This window comes from Pinus tabuliformis, chromosome 2_1, assembly GCF_031772625.1.
Source record: "Pinus tabuliformis cultivar Carrire ecotype Pingquan chromosome 2_1, CPIR1, whole genome shotgun sequence".
NCBI classification, from domain to species: domain Eukaryota; kingdom Viridiplantae; phylum Streptophyta; class Pinopsida; order Pinales; family Pinaceae; genus Pinus; species Pinus tabuliformis.
The window spans coordinates 949,569,385-949,585,179 of NC_142299.1; the positions used below are offsets into that span (position 1 = coordinate 949,569,385).

At 36.6% G+C, this 15,795-nt stretch overlaps 2 pseudogenes; both read right to left on the reverse strand.

Annotated features, from left to right (window-relative positions):
* Positions 1–251: 251 nt before the first annotated feature.
* On the reverse strand, positions 252–3,375 carry LOC149203791 (pentatricopeptide repeat-containing protein At4g30700 pseudogene; annotated as a pseudogene).
* A 5,557-nt stretch (positions 3,376–8,932) lies between these two features.
* On the reverse strand, positions 8,933–10,555 carry LOC149203792 (uridine/cytidine kinase UKL1, chloroplastic pseudogene; annotated as a pseudogene).
* Positions 10,556–15,795: the final 5,240 nt, after the last annotated feature.

Genomic DNA, 15,795 nt, shown 5'->3' on the forward strand with positions numbered 1-15,795 from the left:
ACAATTAGGATCAATGAGAATATGAATTGTCAAATCACTTTATGTCTATAACATATCGTAACCATCTGATTACACAATTACAAATGCATGCTAAAGAGACACACTAAAGAAGTACACTTTACTTAAAAAAACATTAGGCCAAGTTGATCTTCACCAACTCCTAAGTATTTAAATACCTAACATGATGCAAACACATTAAAAGGGCTTGCGATGACATTTTGAGTGATGACTCTGGTAGACTCTTACTTTCCATTTAAGGAAATGCATGCTTCCAAACACGTACTTTGCCCTTCATCAAAGATACTATCTAGAACCTCAAAAATCGAATAGTTCTAATATATCAGGATCTGAATGTCCAATAGTTCTAATATATCGGTAACTATATGCAGGCCAATTTACATCACTAGTTGTATCATGAAAGAATAGCACCAGAGATCTCAAACATTTGATTAGATTTATAACAATAATGGTACCTCTAACCTCGCTGGTTCGAACAAAGTACAATGAATAAGTTTGTAACCAGTTTTCAGTTTTCATATTTGTTATAGTTGGTGCTACCAACATTTGATTAGATTTATAACAATAATGGCACCTCTAACCTCCTCGCTGGCTCGAACAAAGTACAATGAATAAGTTTGTAACCAGTTTTCAGTTTTCATTTATGTTATAGTTGGTGCTACCAATAATCTCCACATGAGCATGATCCATCTTCAAAATGATGGAAACGGTTTGCATCCCTCACAATGATCTTTCTCTTGACAATCTTGGAGATGGACTTGGTAGCACTGTGGCAATCACCACATATCCGGAGGCTTTTGGTAATATGAATAGGTGTACCAGGGATTGTTTTAATGAGACCAAAAGCAATGGCCAATTTTTCACTGTGGCTACAAAGGATGTATTCCTTCTCCTCCTCCTCTACATCATGTAGGACAAAGCTCTTGTCAGGCACATACCCTACATCCTTCATCTGTCCAGTTAAGCTTTCCAACAGTCTCTGGATCTCTTCTGACTGGTCATGTGGTTGGTCTCCAGCAAGGAATGCATGAACTGTATTCTCTATCTCAATCCAGGAGCGACCTGGAGACTTTTTCAACCCACTATTAATTAGGACTGTTCTTACCTTTGCCACATCCTCCCATCTTCCAACGGCAGCATACATGTTAGATAGTAATATATAATTCCCAGCATTATCAGGCTCTAACTCCAGAAGGCGTTCTGAAACATGTTCTCCTAGCTCAGTGTTGCAGTGAGTTCTGCACGCAGCAAGCAAGGCTCCCCACACGCTAGCATCAGGCTCCACTGGCAACTTTTCGATGAAGTTATGTGCCTCATACAGATGCCCTGCACGACCAAGAAGGTCAACCATGCATGCATAGTGCTCTAACTTGGGTGTGATGCAATAATCGTGAATCATGCTACTGTAGTATCGCCGTCCCTCATCCACCAGGCCTGAGTGTCTGCATGCAGACAAAACACTAATGAAGGTGTAAGCATTTGGTTCCACGCCTACTTGTTGCATCAGAGAAAAAAGTGAGAGAGCATCACTACCTTGCCCATGCATTCCATAGCCGGCAATCATGGCATTCCATGAAACGACATTCTTTTTAGGTATTTTGTCGAAGACTTGACGAGCAATATCTATACTCCCACACTTGGCATACATAGCTATAAGTGAATTCAATACAGAAACGTCTGATTCAAATCCATTTTTAATTATATAATCATGGATCCATTTACCTTGCTGCAGAGCTGCTAGATGGCCACATGCTGGGAGCACGCTCACCATCGTGACTGAATTGGGTATCACATCAAAATCTTGCATCTGATAGAAGAGTGTCAAGGCTTCATTAGCATGTCCATTCTGTGCATATGCTGCAATCATTGCATTCCATGAGACCACATCTCTTTCAAGCATTTTGTCAAAGAATTGCTGGGCAGTATCGATATCCCCACACTTGGCATACATAGCAAAAAGTGCAGTCCCTGCAGCAACATCTGATTCGAATCCACTTCTAATTATGTTACCATGGATACACTTGCCTTGTTTTAGAGCTTCTAAATGACCAGATGTTGGTAGTAAACTTACCATGGTGATCGAGTTGGGTGTGATATTATCCAGTTGCATTTTCCTGAAGAGTCTGAATGCCTCATTCGCACATCCATTCTCAGCGTACCCTGCAATCATCGTATTCCAGGACACCACATCTCTTCTAGACATTTTGTCAAACACACGGCCTGCATTTTCTATCCCCCTACATTTGGCATACATCTCTATAAGTGTAGTACCCACAAAGACATCTGAATCAAATCCATTTCTCAGCACATAACCATGGATTTCTTTCCCCTGTTTCAGAATTCCTAACCCGGCACAAATCGTAATAGTACTTAATATGGTCGCTTCATTGAGTTTCATGTCTTCCAGTTGCATATGGTGAAACAACTGCAAAGCCTCATAATCACACCCATTCTGTGCATATCCTGCAATCATGGCGTTCCAGGAAACCGAATTCCGTTGAGACATTCCGTGAAATTTTTGCCGTGCATCCTCTAAACTTCCGCACTTTGCATACAAATCAACAAGAGCAGTGCTCACATAAACATCCGATTCAAGTCCACTTCTAATTATTTGAGAATGAATCTGCTTGCCCTCTTGCAGAGACAGTAACGCAGTGCAGGCCTTGAGTAAGAAAGGATAGGTAAACTTGTTTGGCTCTATGTCAGCTCGCTGCATTTCACAATAAAGCATTAAAGTTTCTACCCAGGGACCGTTCCAGGCATAGCCTCTGATCATGGCATTCCACAGGAAAACATTTCGTTTACAAATACTGTCAAACACTTGGCGTGCATTCACCATACTGTTAAACATGGCATACATGTTCACAAGTTTAGTTGCCAAGACTATGTTTTGTTCGAGTCCCTTTATGAGCACTTGGGTGTGACATTGCTTTAATGATTTCACGTTGGTGCAATCCTGCAAGAGATTAACATGTGTTTTGGTTTGGGAACACGGTGGAACGAGTTGCTCGTCCATGGTTGAAGCCGGGGAAGCCATGATCGATGAAGATGATAGAAAGGGACGAGAATGAGTGAGTCTACGAGTAGCATAGCAGGCCATATATTCGTAGAAACTCTGATAACTTTCATCAAGAAATCAAACATAGGATTAGGCATCTGTGCGCAGAGTGGAACTCTGAGATCATCCCACAAGCGAAATGTTACAAACCAAAGAAAATCCAGAGATTCTTGTCGCTGTGATTGATACATCGGTAATTTCCATTCCAAAAAGTATGTGATCAGATCCCAGAGCCTCATCTCAATGGCATAAAAAAGTTACTAGGAAATTCTTGTATTTGGTGGCTAATAAATGTTTCACTTTGAAATGTGGTATGGCCTTTTGAAATTGTTTTTAGATTATAAAATCTCGAGTGCAAAGTTTGAAGGGTAATGTAGATGTACATATTTGACAAATGATAAGTTAATGATTCACATTATAAATTAAATAATAAATAATTTATGAGAGAGGTATATTAGTTGGTTTTCTTTGAGCTTTAGTTTTTATCTGGTTTAAATTTTATAAGAAGGGGTTGAGGATGGGAGGTATTTTTGAGGAAATTAAACTATTTCAAGTGGCATCCAAGTTCAACCGAGTTTCGCACAATTTCAGTGATAGCATCTTACTCGTGGGAAGATCATTCTTCCATCCAATATTGAAGTTGACCTCGGTCTAAGCTCAACCTAGTTGAAAAAATTAAACAATAATTAAGTTAATGATTAACCAAATAAATAAGAAGAAGAATTTTAGAGTGATGGAGCTCACGCTGGAGATTAGGGTTTACTATTGTTGTCATTCTCTCCCTCCCACCACTATGAACCAAGGTCTCAATTTTAGCTTTAAGGATGTGCTATGGTGCAAAGTTCTGCCTCCTTGCTTTCTCTTCAGAGTTGACTGAAGATTTCAAAAGCCCTCGTCTGTAGCGAATCGGCCTTTCCTCTATTGTAGCATGTGTTTTTACCATTGTGAGTACAAGAAGGTAAGGTATAGCAAGAATTCCATGTGCCTATCGTTGTTCTACGCATAAAGTAAAAGACCATAGTCCGATAAATAACCCAAACTCTGCCTATTTTGGTTCGTTTTTGTTTTGTTTGAGGTTGGTGCGATGGGTGAGCCACTCAGCGAGGATTTTCAAACCCCCTTTCTCCTATGTCCCAGTAACTCTTGCCAGCTCCTTTTCTTGGGTGTTGGCATCAGCGATGTTCACTTCACCCAAGCATAAATGGATGCCTTCTTCACAATGCGCTCACATCCGCTCTCAAGCTTTTTTGCTCAGTTGCCCCCAAAATTGGAGTCAATCTGACTGAAAAAAGAAAAAAATAAATAAATAAAAAATAAAATAAATAAATATATATATATATATATATATATATTATAATAATAATAATAATAATAATAAATAATTAAATTAAATTAAATTAAAAAATAATAATAATAAAAATAAATAAATATAAATATAATAAATCAATTAAATTTAATTAATTAATTAAAAATAAAAATAAAAATAAATAAATATATATATATAATAATAACAAATAAATAAATAAAAATTGATCCATACTCAGTGAGCTTTCGAGTATGGTTTCAAGTCTACATGCACAAATCCATACGCTTTTTCATTCTTTAGAACCCATATCAAAGTAGATCTGATTGAAATCTAGATCAGAAGCAGGGTTTTTGCACAAAGGAAAATAGGAATTTCCAAATATTTATAGAAACCCTTACTGGCAGATCCATATTGATTTGGGTCAAGGACGAGGACTCAATGGAGAACATCAAAAACAAGATACAATAGTGGGAGGGACTCCCAAGAATAGAGCAAAGGATCATCTCAAAAGGGAAACTCTTACAAGACAAGAGGACCCTCAAAGAATACAAGATAAGTAGAGGCTCTACTTTATCCTTGGTATCAGGATTGCCTAGAGGAATAGTACCTGGCCCTTAAACCTCCTACAAAGAAACAACCAGAGGGGGTGCAAAACATGCTAAGGCCACAACCCTAATCGGGACACTACGTGGGCCTTACATAGTGGAAAATATGGAGAAACACCCACAATTAGAGATCTGGAACTCATAGGTAAATAACATGTTCTCGTATTTTCATAAAGAGGTTGTAATTTGTAGATTTAATGTCTTATGGCCTAAATTTGAGGACCTCTACCAATGGATCTACATAAACTAGATTCAGAATGTGACATCTACTTATGCTCGAAGGGTTTCTTCATTGTACACCCTTTCTCAAAAGAAGACTACCAGAAAATTATGGAGGAAGGACCATGGTTATGGGGAACAGTTGGGTTATTCACTATTCCCCGGTAACCTTGAATTTGACTCATGAGCTATGTAAGTAACAAAAATGTCCCTCTAGGTTTGTCTGCCTAACCTCCTACTCCCCTTTTGGTACCATAGTTCTTGAAGACATCAAAATGCATCGGGAGTATTTTATTAAAACAAACAGTGAGAGAATAACAAAGGGGCTTTTCACATACATCCGCATTTGTGTGTAGATTGACCTCAGCAAGGGGCTGCCATATAGCATCCAGCTAAACAATGGACACAAAGTCTAGATTATGAAAACACAGTCTTTAGATGTTGTGTATGTGAACAAACAAGACACTTACAAGATAGTTTCCCCCTGGCCAAAAAAACAACAAATAAGAGGAAAGGGCAATTGCTTAAAACAAAGAATTGGCAACACTACGAGCCCCTATTTCTGACAATGAAGAGGAGGTAGATCAAAAGGACCCCCAAGCAAAAAAAATGAGGAAATGACTGAAACAATAACATAGGAGGAGCCCCCTCCCCGGGCAGCAGATCTGAATCAGAACACAGAGATGGGAGTCACACAAATTCCTATAGTACACGAAGCAATAACAATGAAGAATGAGATGATACCAATAACCAAAAGATCTCATGTATACAATGGATACGACATTAGCTATTATCCAACTTGTCATGGGGGTTTGGAAGGAAGTAAAAAAGAAGAAAGGGAAGAAAGGAAAAGTGGATGATTTCTACAACTATACAAGTTGTTAGGCATTCTACCTAGTTTTTTCTTTGTTTTGCTTAGTTATGAGGGCTTTTAGCCACCATTTTAATGGATCCAAGTGATTCCTTATCTCTAAATACATATTAGTCATGTATCTATAAAATGTAATTTTATTTCAATTGATAATAAAATTACATTTTTTTTCTGAAGACAAAATGACTAACCAAATAAAGTAATTTATTTGGCAATTGATAATATTAAATTAAATATAATAAATTTGAAAAAAAAAATTTATTTTTTCCTCAAAAGTAGAATCATAATAATGTAGGGTGAATTTTATTTAGAATTTTAGCATATAAATTTATAAAAACATATTTTTTAAATATCCACCCTATAAAAAAATTCACTTAATTTTTTTTTAATAAAAAATACTTACCGTATAGCTCTCTTCGAATCCTCTAATTTCTTTAGGGTTAAGATCTTCATTTCAAAAAAAATTCCCCAACCAAAGGAACTATCCCAAGTGACTAGATCTGAGATTTGAACTAAGAAATGGGAACATGGTCAATGAAGGAGAACAACAAAGGGATATTTTCATGTTGGAATGAACACTTAGTCAAGAAGTTTTCATTAAAAGGTATTATGGTTATATAATAATATTATTCCTAGTTTCATATGTTACATATGGCAGTAAAAAATCTTAGCATGATGTTATTAGATATTTGTCAAATTGTTCAGATTTGATTTTGATTTTGAGTCAACATTTGATACCTGAGGACTAAGTATCGAGCAAGAATACTCTCAATTTTGTTACCTTGTCATTCATAGATTATATAGATAATTGTTATTTTATAAAGTCAAATATGATTACTGTTCTTCATATCTATATATGTTCATAATCCTTTATTGTTAAAAGAATTGAGAATGCTTAATTGGGTAAGCATGAGAGCCAAGTTAATAAAACTTATTCATGCATGCAAAATATATCTATTAAGTAGACTTATTGTATATGTGAGATAGACGTCGTAAATATGTGTATGTGAACTTGAGGTTGCCAATGTTTTGGTTGTGTTGGAGGTTGGATAGACTTGTAATACGTTGTAGATATATTTTATATTATTGTAGTTTTATGTTAGTTATTTATATGTTTTTTCATAGTACTTTTATTTTGAATAGTTTATATTAAAATGAGGTTACATCAAAGAATTGTTAACCTAATCAAAATATTTGTTAAGATTTCTTATCACCATCCACACACTAATGTAATAAATATCCTTTTGTAACATGCAATAAATATCTTTTTGCATTGTGTTGTCATAAGAAAAATCACAAATACTATTTAGCATTAGGCATTCTATTAAAGAGGTTGTGTAACCTTCATATATACCAGTATTAAAGTTGATAAAATAACGAGTTCAAGTGTGATTATCAAAAATCACAATGCATAATAAGTCTTTGCCATAAAAAAAGTAGTTATATAAACGACAACTCATAGATTATATATGATTTGGTTTCAGAGCAACTTGTGATTGTTTGTCAAGCCAAAACATTGATTCTTTCTAACATGGTGGTAAAGTCTAGTTGTATTTATCCCAAGTATTCCTAACACTTTCATGGTTCCTTTGAACATGTTATTCGAGTAGGTTTTCTTGATCTTATATATTTGAAGGGCTATGCTTGATTATGGATAATCTTGACACTTAAAAGAGTTATTAATTTACAACATCATGTCATAACCACACTGCGATAATTCTAAATACTTTTTTTACTCAAGTTTTCAATGAACATGAACAAGGGGCGGTTGCATTATTTTAGATTTAAAGTTAGGGAAAAAATGGCTACACCATGGAAGTTTTTTTTAGCTAATAATACATGAGGAATATCTATTCTTCCAAAGTTTCTCAGGGCTACTACTTAGTCCCATTCATTTATGCAAGCACAAGCATGTCATTGTATGGACTCAAAACTTTGTGGGGGTGACAACAACACCCAACTTTAACCATTTCGATAATGCATACTTGACTTCCTAGACACTTTTCTTACCTACATTAGATGATATTTGAAGTTTTGTTGTTGTTATGTGGGGATTATTACACATTATCCAAACAAAGGGGGGATGGCTTCAACATCTTTGAGCATTCCTTTACGTGACATCAAGTGTAATGGTATTATTTAAGTTGAAAATTTTGCATTTATAATGTTATTTTGATACTTAGATATTTCAAGATTAAGGAAGGTAAGGAAATTGTCCTCATTGATATTAGTGAATGATCCAAGTGGATATTGGTGGTCACACACCTATTCCATTGGCTCATGTCACAACTTTCCTATTTTTACAGTTTTCTATCTTTGGCAATTTTTAGGTCATGAACTTCCAAAGCCGTTTTGAGGCCCTAAACTGTATTTTTTGGGGAAACAGGATGATGACAAGCATATATTGATGTTAATAGTTGAAAATTGTACTCCTTGGATAAACCTTTCCACTAGGATATCACGTGTGACAAACAAATATTGTATGCCAAAGTTATGACCCTAGGAAGTTGATGTTCCAACTTACCCCATTGGGGCCTGTAAGCCTTTGGTGCTTCATCTCCTAGGGTTAGGTTTTTGGATGTTTATGATTTCTCATTACTTTTTCATAGTAAAAAGGGATCGGACCCTCATTGAAGGAGTGTACCCATCACATATATTCTCAAAGATAAGGTGCCACTGATCTATCTACTTTATTTTCATTCTGCATGTATATAGTTTCAACATTTTCCATTTATTAATTGAAGTCATGACGCAGTGATGGATTCCACTTGGAGATTCCATTCTCTTATATTCTTCTTATTTTCCTTTTGTTCTTCTCTCACAAACTATAATAAACAAACCAATTTTTGACCCTTTTACGTAGCAAATGATAGCGGATGTAGAAGATGGCCTAGGCCATTCTTAACAACCAATCGAATGAGCCGATATGAATAAACATCAAAATCATGCATTGCAGTTTCACAATCTCATATGAGTGTATGCATCTCATGAGTCTAGAAAGTAGTCTGGATGACATAAAGATTGGGATAAATCTTACACATGTCATGTTGTCCAAGCTTTGTCTAAATGTGTTGCACAAAAGTATTGATTGCAACATGGTTCTCTACTCCTTGTGGGATAATAACATCAACCGACTTTTTTAAAGGTAGTATAAAATAATCAAAAGATGGCTTGATGAATTTGACATACTAATTAAGGACACAATTCAAATCTCTACCTCTCTCAACTATGTGACATCTTATCCTCCTAGCCAACCTTACATTGGCATCTATGTCAACAAATATCTTTATGTTCCTTGTTTCTCATACATAGGGGCAATGAAATGCTAAAATTCCTTCTAAAATAATGACATTTGATGGATTCACCTTGTGAAAGGCATCATAACACTAACGATGATGCTTGAAATCATAAATAGGTATATGAATAGATTCACCCCAGTTTAACGTACTCATATAATCAATAAGTTGTTAAGTGTCAAAAGCTTCCAGGGGATCAAAAGTATACCCTTGCATCTCCTTCAATTCCTTTGGGCTTAAACCATAATAGAATAGGTCTTGATAAATAATAATGACATGATGATCGTGGAGCTATTGAGTGACGTTTCACAAACTATAGTCTTTCTAAAAGTTATAGTACTTGTAACCCTTGAACAAAAGATTGGAAACTTGAAATTATGAGGAATGGGTAAGTCTTCGAAATGTCAATTTTTTTTATAATGATGCAGAAGCATTAAACCCAGGAGGAAATCATTGTAATTAAGTAGACATAGGGGGTCATGTATTTTTAGGAAGTAGTTTTCCTAAATGATAAATTAATGTAATTTAGGCCTTTAAGTGATTTAATTAGATGTGTGAGAGAAATTGTAAGTGCTCTCGAATAAATGAGGACATGAGTGGGAGTAATGACAAAAGAGTTCAAAATCAAATGTAACTCTTTAAACATTCCATGATTCGAGGGACAAGAGAGAGACTTTAGGAATTAATTAGAAGTGGACATAATGGACAGAGGATTTAGGAGTCGGTTCAGTAGGTATAAGAGTCAAACCAAGATCAGTTCAACAGAACTGTCTGGAATATATGTAAGCCTACGGGCAGAGTCAAAGGGAGGGGCCACTGATAGCAGATGATCAGGCCTGTGTGAGACAGAGAGGTCTCGAATGTAATATTTTTTTTGCATATATATATATATATATACAGAGTTTGTTCCTGACTGTGTCAGTGTTTGAAGAGTATTTTCATGAATGAATTACTTGAATTCGTAGGTTCTGCAACAGAGTGCAGGCATAATTCTGAAGGACGCAGAGGAACGGAGTGATTTAGAGGAGTCGTAAAAGGATCTTAGAATCCAATTGAAGAAGTAAAGTGAAGCTTTGGAGAGAAGGAGTGAAGTTAAGCTCAGTGAAATTTGAGCAGCGGAGGCGGAAAGCAGAACCTTGAAGAAAAACCAAGTTACAGAAAACGTTGAAGAAACAGCGTCATTTCCAAGTAAAAGGAGCGAGAGGAGAAGTGAAGAGGAATGCACAGGAGCCGTTTGATCATATGGATCAACGATTCGGATGATGTCATGAGGAGAAAGATGAATTATCGCACCAGCGGAATTTATTTACAAAGTTAAGTCCCGCAAGTGTTAAAGTTTGTTTACACTAAAAATGAGTGCAAAACACACTTGGATTTAGACTCTGGACTTGAAAATTTATACAAGTTGGTTTATATCTTATCAGGTCCGGAAGGCATATCAGGTCAGTGGAAACCATTGCAACAAAGACTAGAATGGGCCTTTGTAACAGAGCAATTGCGATCGTGCGATTAATCGTCGACTGTCGGATCGTGAACCTGATCGACGGTCACGATTAAATCGGCCATCGCATATCAGGAAAGCAGAGATCGAAAGTCAGGCCTTCATATAGTACAACACTGTGGAGTGACTGAAGGGTGGACCCGACGACACCTATAAGTGCCAGTGGATAAGTTTTGAAGTCTGCCATATATGGTTAAGGGAAAAAGGTTAGTGTAATTCCTTTGTATTGTGTTAAAGGATTATGCCAAGTGTTTATAGGCTTAAGCGTTATTTTAACGCTTCCAATAGTCACATATCAGAATTGGATGGGTGATGAGGCACATATGAAATGTGGCCTGCAAAAGTCCTAATAGCTGATAACGATTGCGATGAGGTTTAACCTCGAGGACTGTGCAGAGTTCGTATAAAAGTGGAGAAAGGTATGTTTGTAGTTATTTCCAAGGTTATAAGGAAAAAAAGGGCGCCGATAGTGTATTCATATGTTAAACCCATACGTAACCAATGTTTAAAGGGGGATGGTTGTATATATATGAATTATGGGTTATATAAAGGTTCTGAAAGGTTTTTCATTCCCGATAAGAAGGATTAATGAAAAGACTTTAATCAAAGTCTTATACAAAGACTCAAGGGTTGATAGAGTCCCGATAGGAGGTTTAGGCAGGGTGATTGTGTTCCGACAGGAAAGGAACTGTACATAAAGAGGGCCTTAACCATGTATGGTTGAAGTTTGGACTCCTTGGAAGAGTCAAAAACCTGGGACTATGTATGTATGCATTTTATGCATAGTGTGGGTATGTGTGGGGGTAACCCTGCACCATTAGTGGTATCAGAGCAGAATTGAAATCAGAGCGAGGAAAGATTTCTACGAAAGGGAGTTTTCACACAGAAGAAGGTCATGTGCATAAGTTAATTGATGAATGGTGGAAATTACAGCAAAAGACTGTAAGGGGAACTTTTGAAGTTCTTGGAAGACTGTAGCAGTTCCAGTGGAGGCTTGGAGTAACCAGGAACAAAGGATTCCTTGAAGGAAAGAGAAAGCAAGATTGCTTAGCACAATTCCTGAAGGAAAGAGGACATGGAGAGTAAACATAATACAATCCATTCAAAGTACAGGAAGAATGGTGGAACAGGATCATACATAGATCTTGAAGGTGAGGTAATATGTTCTGTTTTAAATTGAGAATGTGTGTTTTTATACTAATGCACAGGTGACAGCAAGAGAAGTTGTGAGAGGAAAACCATATGTGTCCTTGAAGACAGAGTAAGGAAAAAACTCTGAAGAAAGGTGGTAGTGAACCTGAAGAATCCAACAAGAGATTGGATAGAGAGGACAACTGAAGTGTTCTCAAGAGAGAGTGAGAGATTGCAAAAGTCTAGAAGGAGAAAAGGTGTTGCTCAAGAGGAGGTTCCAGATATAGGACCCCTGCTTACCAAAATACTAAGTGAGGAGAGCTTAGTGAGGTAAGATTGTAGCCAGGAGGACTAGTTGTAGAAGAGGCTTGTTGCAGATGAGTGAGGAGCTCATGAAGAAAGAGGAGAAGAAGATGACTACTGATAGTCATAGCAAAGGTTCAGAGAGAAGCCACAGCAGAAGATATGAGAAGAAGAATGCCAAAGCAAATGGCAAGAGGATGAGTCAAGAAGAATTAAAAGAACAACTCAATGCATTAAGGAGAATGCTTGAGGAAATCCAGAGACTAGGTTGGGTCTTGAGGAAGAAGCCAGTGGAATGGCATGAGATGCAGAGAAGGCTACAACAAAAGCAAGTAAAGTGGTTGATGGGAAAACTCAAGGAAGCTGAGTTGGAAATGGAAATGGAAGAGTCCATTTGTGAACCAGAACGGGGAGAAATTCTGGGAGATACTAAAGATGAAGACTTGAAGATTGAAACTTCAAGTGAGGCCAAAGGGTCACATGGGTTTAAAACTGACAATTTGTGTGTGTATGCAGGTGAAACATGTAAAGAAGGAAAATTGGCTGATATTTTCATAAAGGAGGAAGAAGACCAGCAGAATCTAAATTATGTTCTGGAAAAAGATGAGATAGATAGGTCTCATATGCAGTTGGAGGAAGATATCAAGCAACCAAGTGAAGGGCTTGAAGAGATTGAAGAAGAGACTATCAAAGAATTTCTGAATCATATGAATGATTTAGAACAACAAGGAGATATGATGGCTGAACCATCAAGTGAGACCATAGGGTCTTATATTTTTAAAACTGATAGTTTGTGTATGATGGCAGATATTGCAGGAGAAAAGTAGCCTTTTGAAGATATCTTCAGAGGAGATGAAGATCTAGAAATAAAAGGTGACAAAGAAAACTTTTCAGAAGAGGAGAAATTTGACTGCATACAGAAGAAAAGGTCTATGGATGAGTCTATAGAAGCTGTCATGGAGATGAGGAATCAAGATCTTATTCTGATGAAGAATGAAGGAATATTGTCTCAGAAAGGTAATCAAATGAGTTTGATTGATGTTATTGATGGAAATCAAATGCAGGAGAATGATAATGCAGATGATGAGACAAGGATAGCTCTTGGGGAAGATAAACAACAAGAGATTGAAGGCAAGCTTGGAAAAGAGACTATGTTAGCTGAAAACATAGTAAAGGATCATCAAGAAGTAAAGTGAAGCTTTGGAGAGAAGGAGTCAAGTTAAGCTCAGTGAAATTTGAGTAGCAAAGGCAGAAAGTAGAACCTTGAAGAAAACCAAGTTACAGAAAACGTTGAAGAAACAACGTCATTTCCAAGTAAAAGGAGTGAGCGGAGAAGTGAAGAGGAATGCACAGGAATTGTTTGATCATATGGATCAATGGTTCAGATGATGTCATGAGGAGAAAGATGAATTATCACATCGGCGGAAGTTATTTACAAAGTTAAGTCCCGCAAGTGTTAAAGCCTGTTTACACTAAAAATGAGTGCAAAAAACAGTGGGATTTAGATTCTGGACTTGAAAATTTATACAAGTTGGTTTATACCTTATCGGGTCCGGAAGGCATATCGGGCTGGCGGAAACCATTGCAACAAAGACTGGAATGGGCCTTTGTAACAGAGCGATTGCGATTGTGCGATTAATCGTCGACCGTCGGATCATGAACCTGATTGACGATCACGATTAAATTGGCCATCGCATATCGGGAAAGCAGAGATCAGAGATATCGGTTGATCGGAGGTCGGGCCTTCATATAGTACAACATTGTGGAGCGACTGAAGGGTGGACCCGACGACACTTATAAGTGCCAATGGATAAGTTTTGAAGTCCGCCATATATGGTTCGGGGTAGAAGGTTAGTGTAATTCCTTTGTATTGTGTTAAAGGATTACGCCAAGTGTTTATAGGCTTAAGCGTTATTTTAACGCTTTCGATAGTCACATATTGGAATCGGAGGGGTGATGAGGCACATATGAAATCTAGCCTACGAAAGTCCCAATAGTCGATAATGATTGCGTTGAGGTTTAACCTCGAGGACTGTGCAGAGTCCATATAAAAGCGGAGAAAGATATGTTTGTAGTTATTTCATTTGTTAAAAGGTTATAAGGAAAAAAGAGTGCCGATAGTGTATTCATATGTTAAACCCATACGTAACCAATGTTTAAAGGGGGATGGTTGTATATATATGAATTATGGGTTATATAAAGGTTCTGAAAGGTTTTTCATTCCCGATAAGAAGGATTAATGAAAAGACTTTAATCAAAGTCTTATACAATGACTCAAGGGTTGATAGAGTTCTGATAGGAGGTTTAGGCAGGGTGATTGTGTTTTGATGGGAAAGGAACTATAGATAAAGAGGGCCTTAACCATGTATGGTTGAAGTTTGGACTCCTTGGAAGCGTCAAAAACCTGGGACTATGTATGCATGCATTTTATGCATAATGTGGGTATGTGTGGGGGTAATCCTGCACCATACAATGTAATTGTGAGTTACAACGGATGCCACCTTTGAATAGATGATTCCTACTAATGTCATAGAATTTAGGAGTTTTGTGGGAGTTTTCAAATATCTAAGAAAGTTCATATCGTCATTTTAAACTATGGAAACACTACTTCATGTAAAACCCATGGTAAGAGTTTCTAGTAAGGAAAGAATTATCAGAGGAAGAAAAAAAGTTGAAGAATTGAAGCAAAATATTAGTCAAGCATTGGTCTTAATATTACCTAACTTATAGAAGCCATTTGAAGTGGAAAAGTATGCAAGCTAGTGGATATGATATAGTAGTAGTGTTTTAAAGTTATTTGTTGGAATAGTATTGAACCACCCTACATATAATAAGGAACTCTATGCCTTGGTGTAGGTGATGAATAAATTCAATCATAATGGGTAAGGAGACCATCATCAATACTAAACACTAATATCCATAATGCTAGCATGTTCATAGTAAGCTCCAACAATCATGACATTCAATTAGATGGCATTTCCATGGTAATTTCATCTAATAATTAAATGCAAGAAAGGAACTATTAACAAATTGAAATATGATATGTTATCAATATTTCCAACACTAAAAGTGACCTATTTAGGAACAATTATGCATGTATAGCTATTTACCGATGAAGCATACAAAGCGGAGTATGCATAGATGAGGACTTTAAGGGGGTGTATTAGTAGTTGCAGGATCAACAAGAACAAGTAGACATGGAAAACAAAGTGATTACCATATTTAATGTGGATTACTCCACAAGATGGGGGAGCTTTATGTACCAAAGGAATAAAGAGTACAACTAATAAGGGGGGCTTGTATATCTAAGGTTGATGTGTATTTCAATATTGGCAAGATTGTCGCAAACTTGAATAAGTATGTTTATTGTCCAAAGATGCAAAGAGAAGTATCTAGGTTTATCAAAGGTTGTAAATTGTGTTGTACCATAAATCTTATGGGAAGTATGTGATAGTAAATATGCTTAATAAGATGTGCATTTTGATGG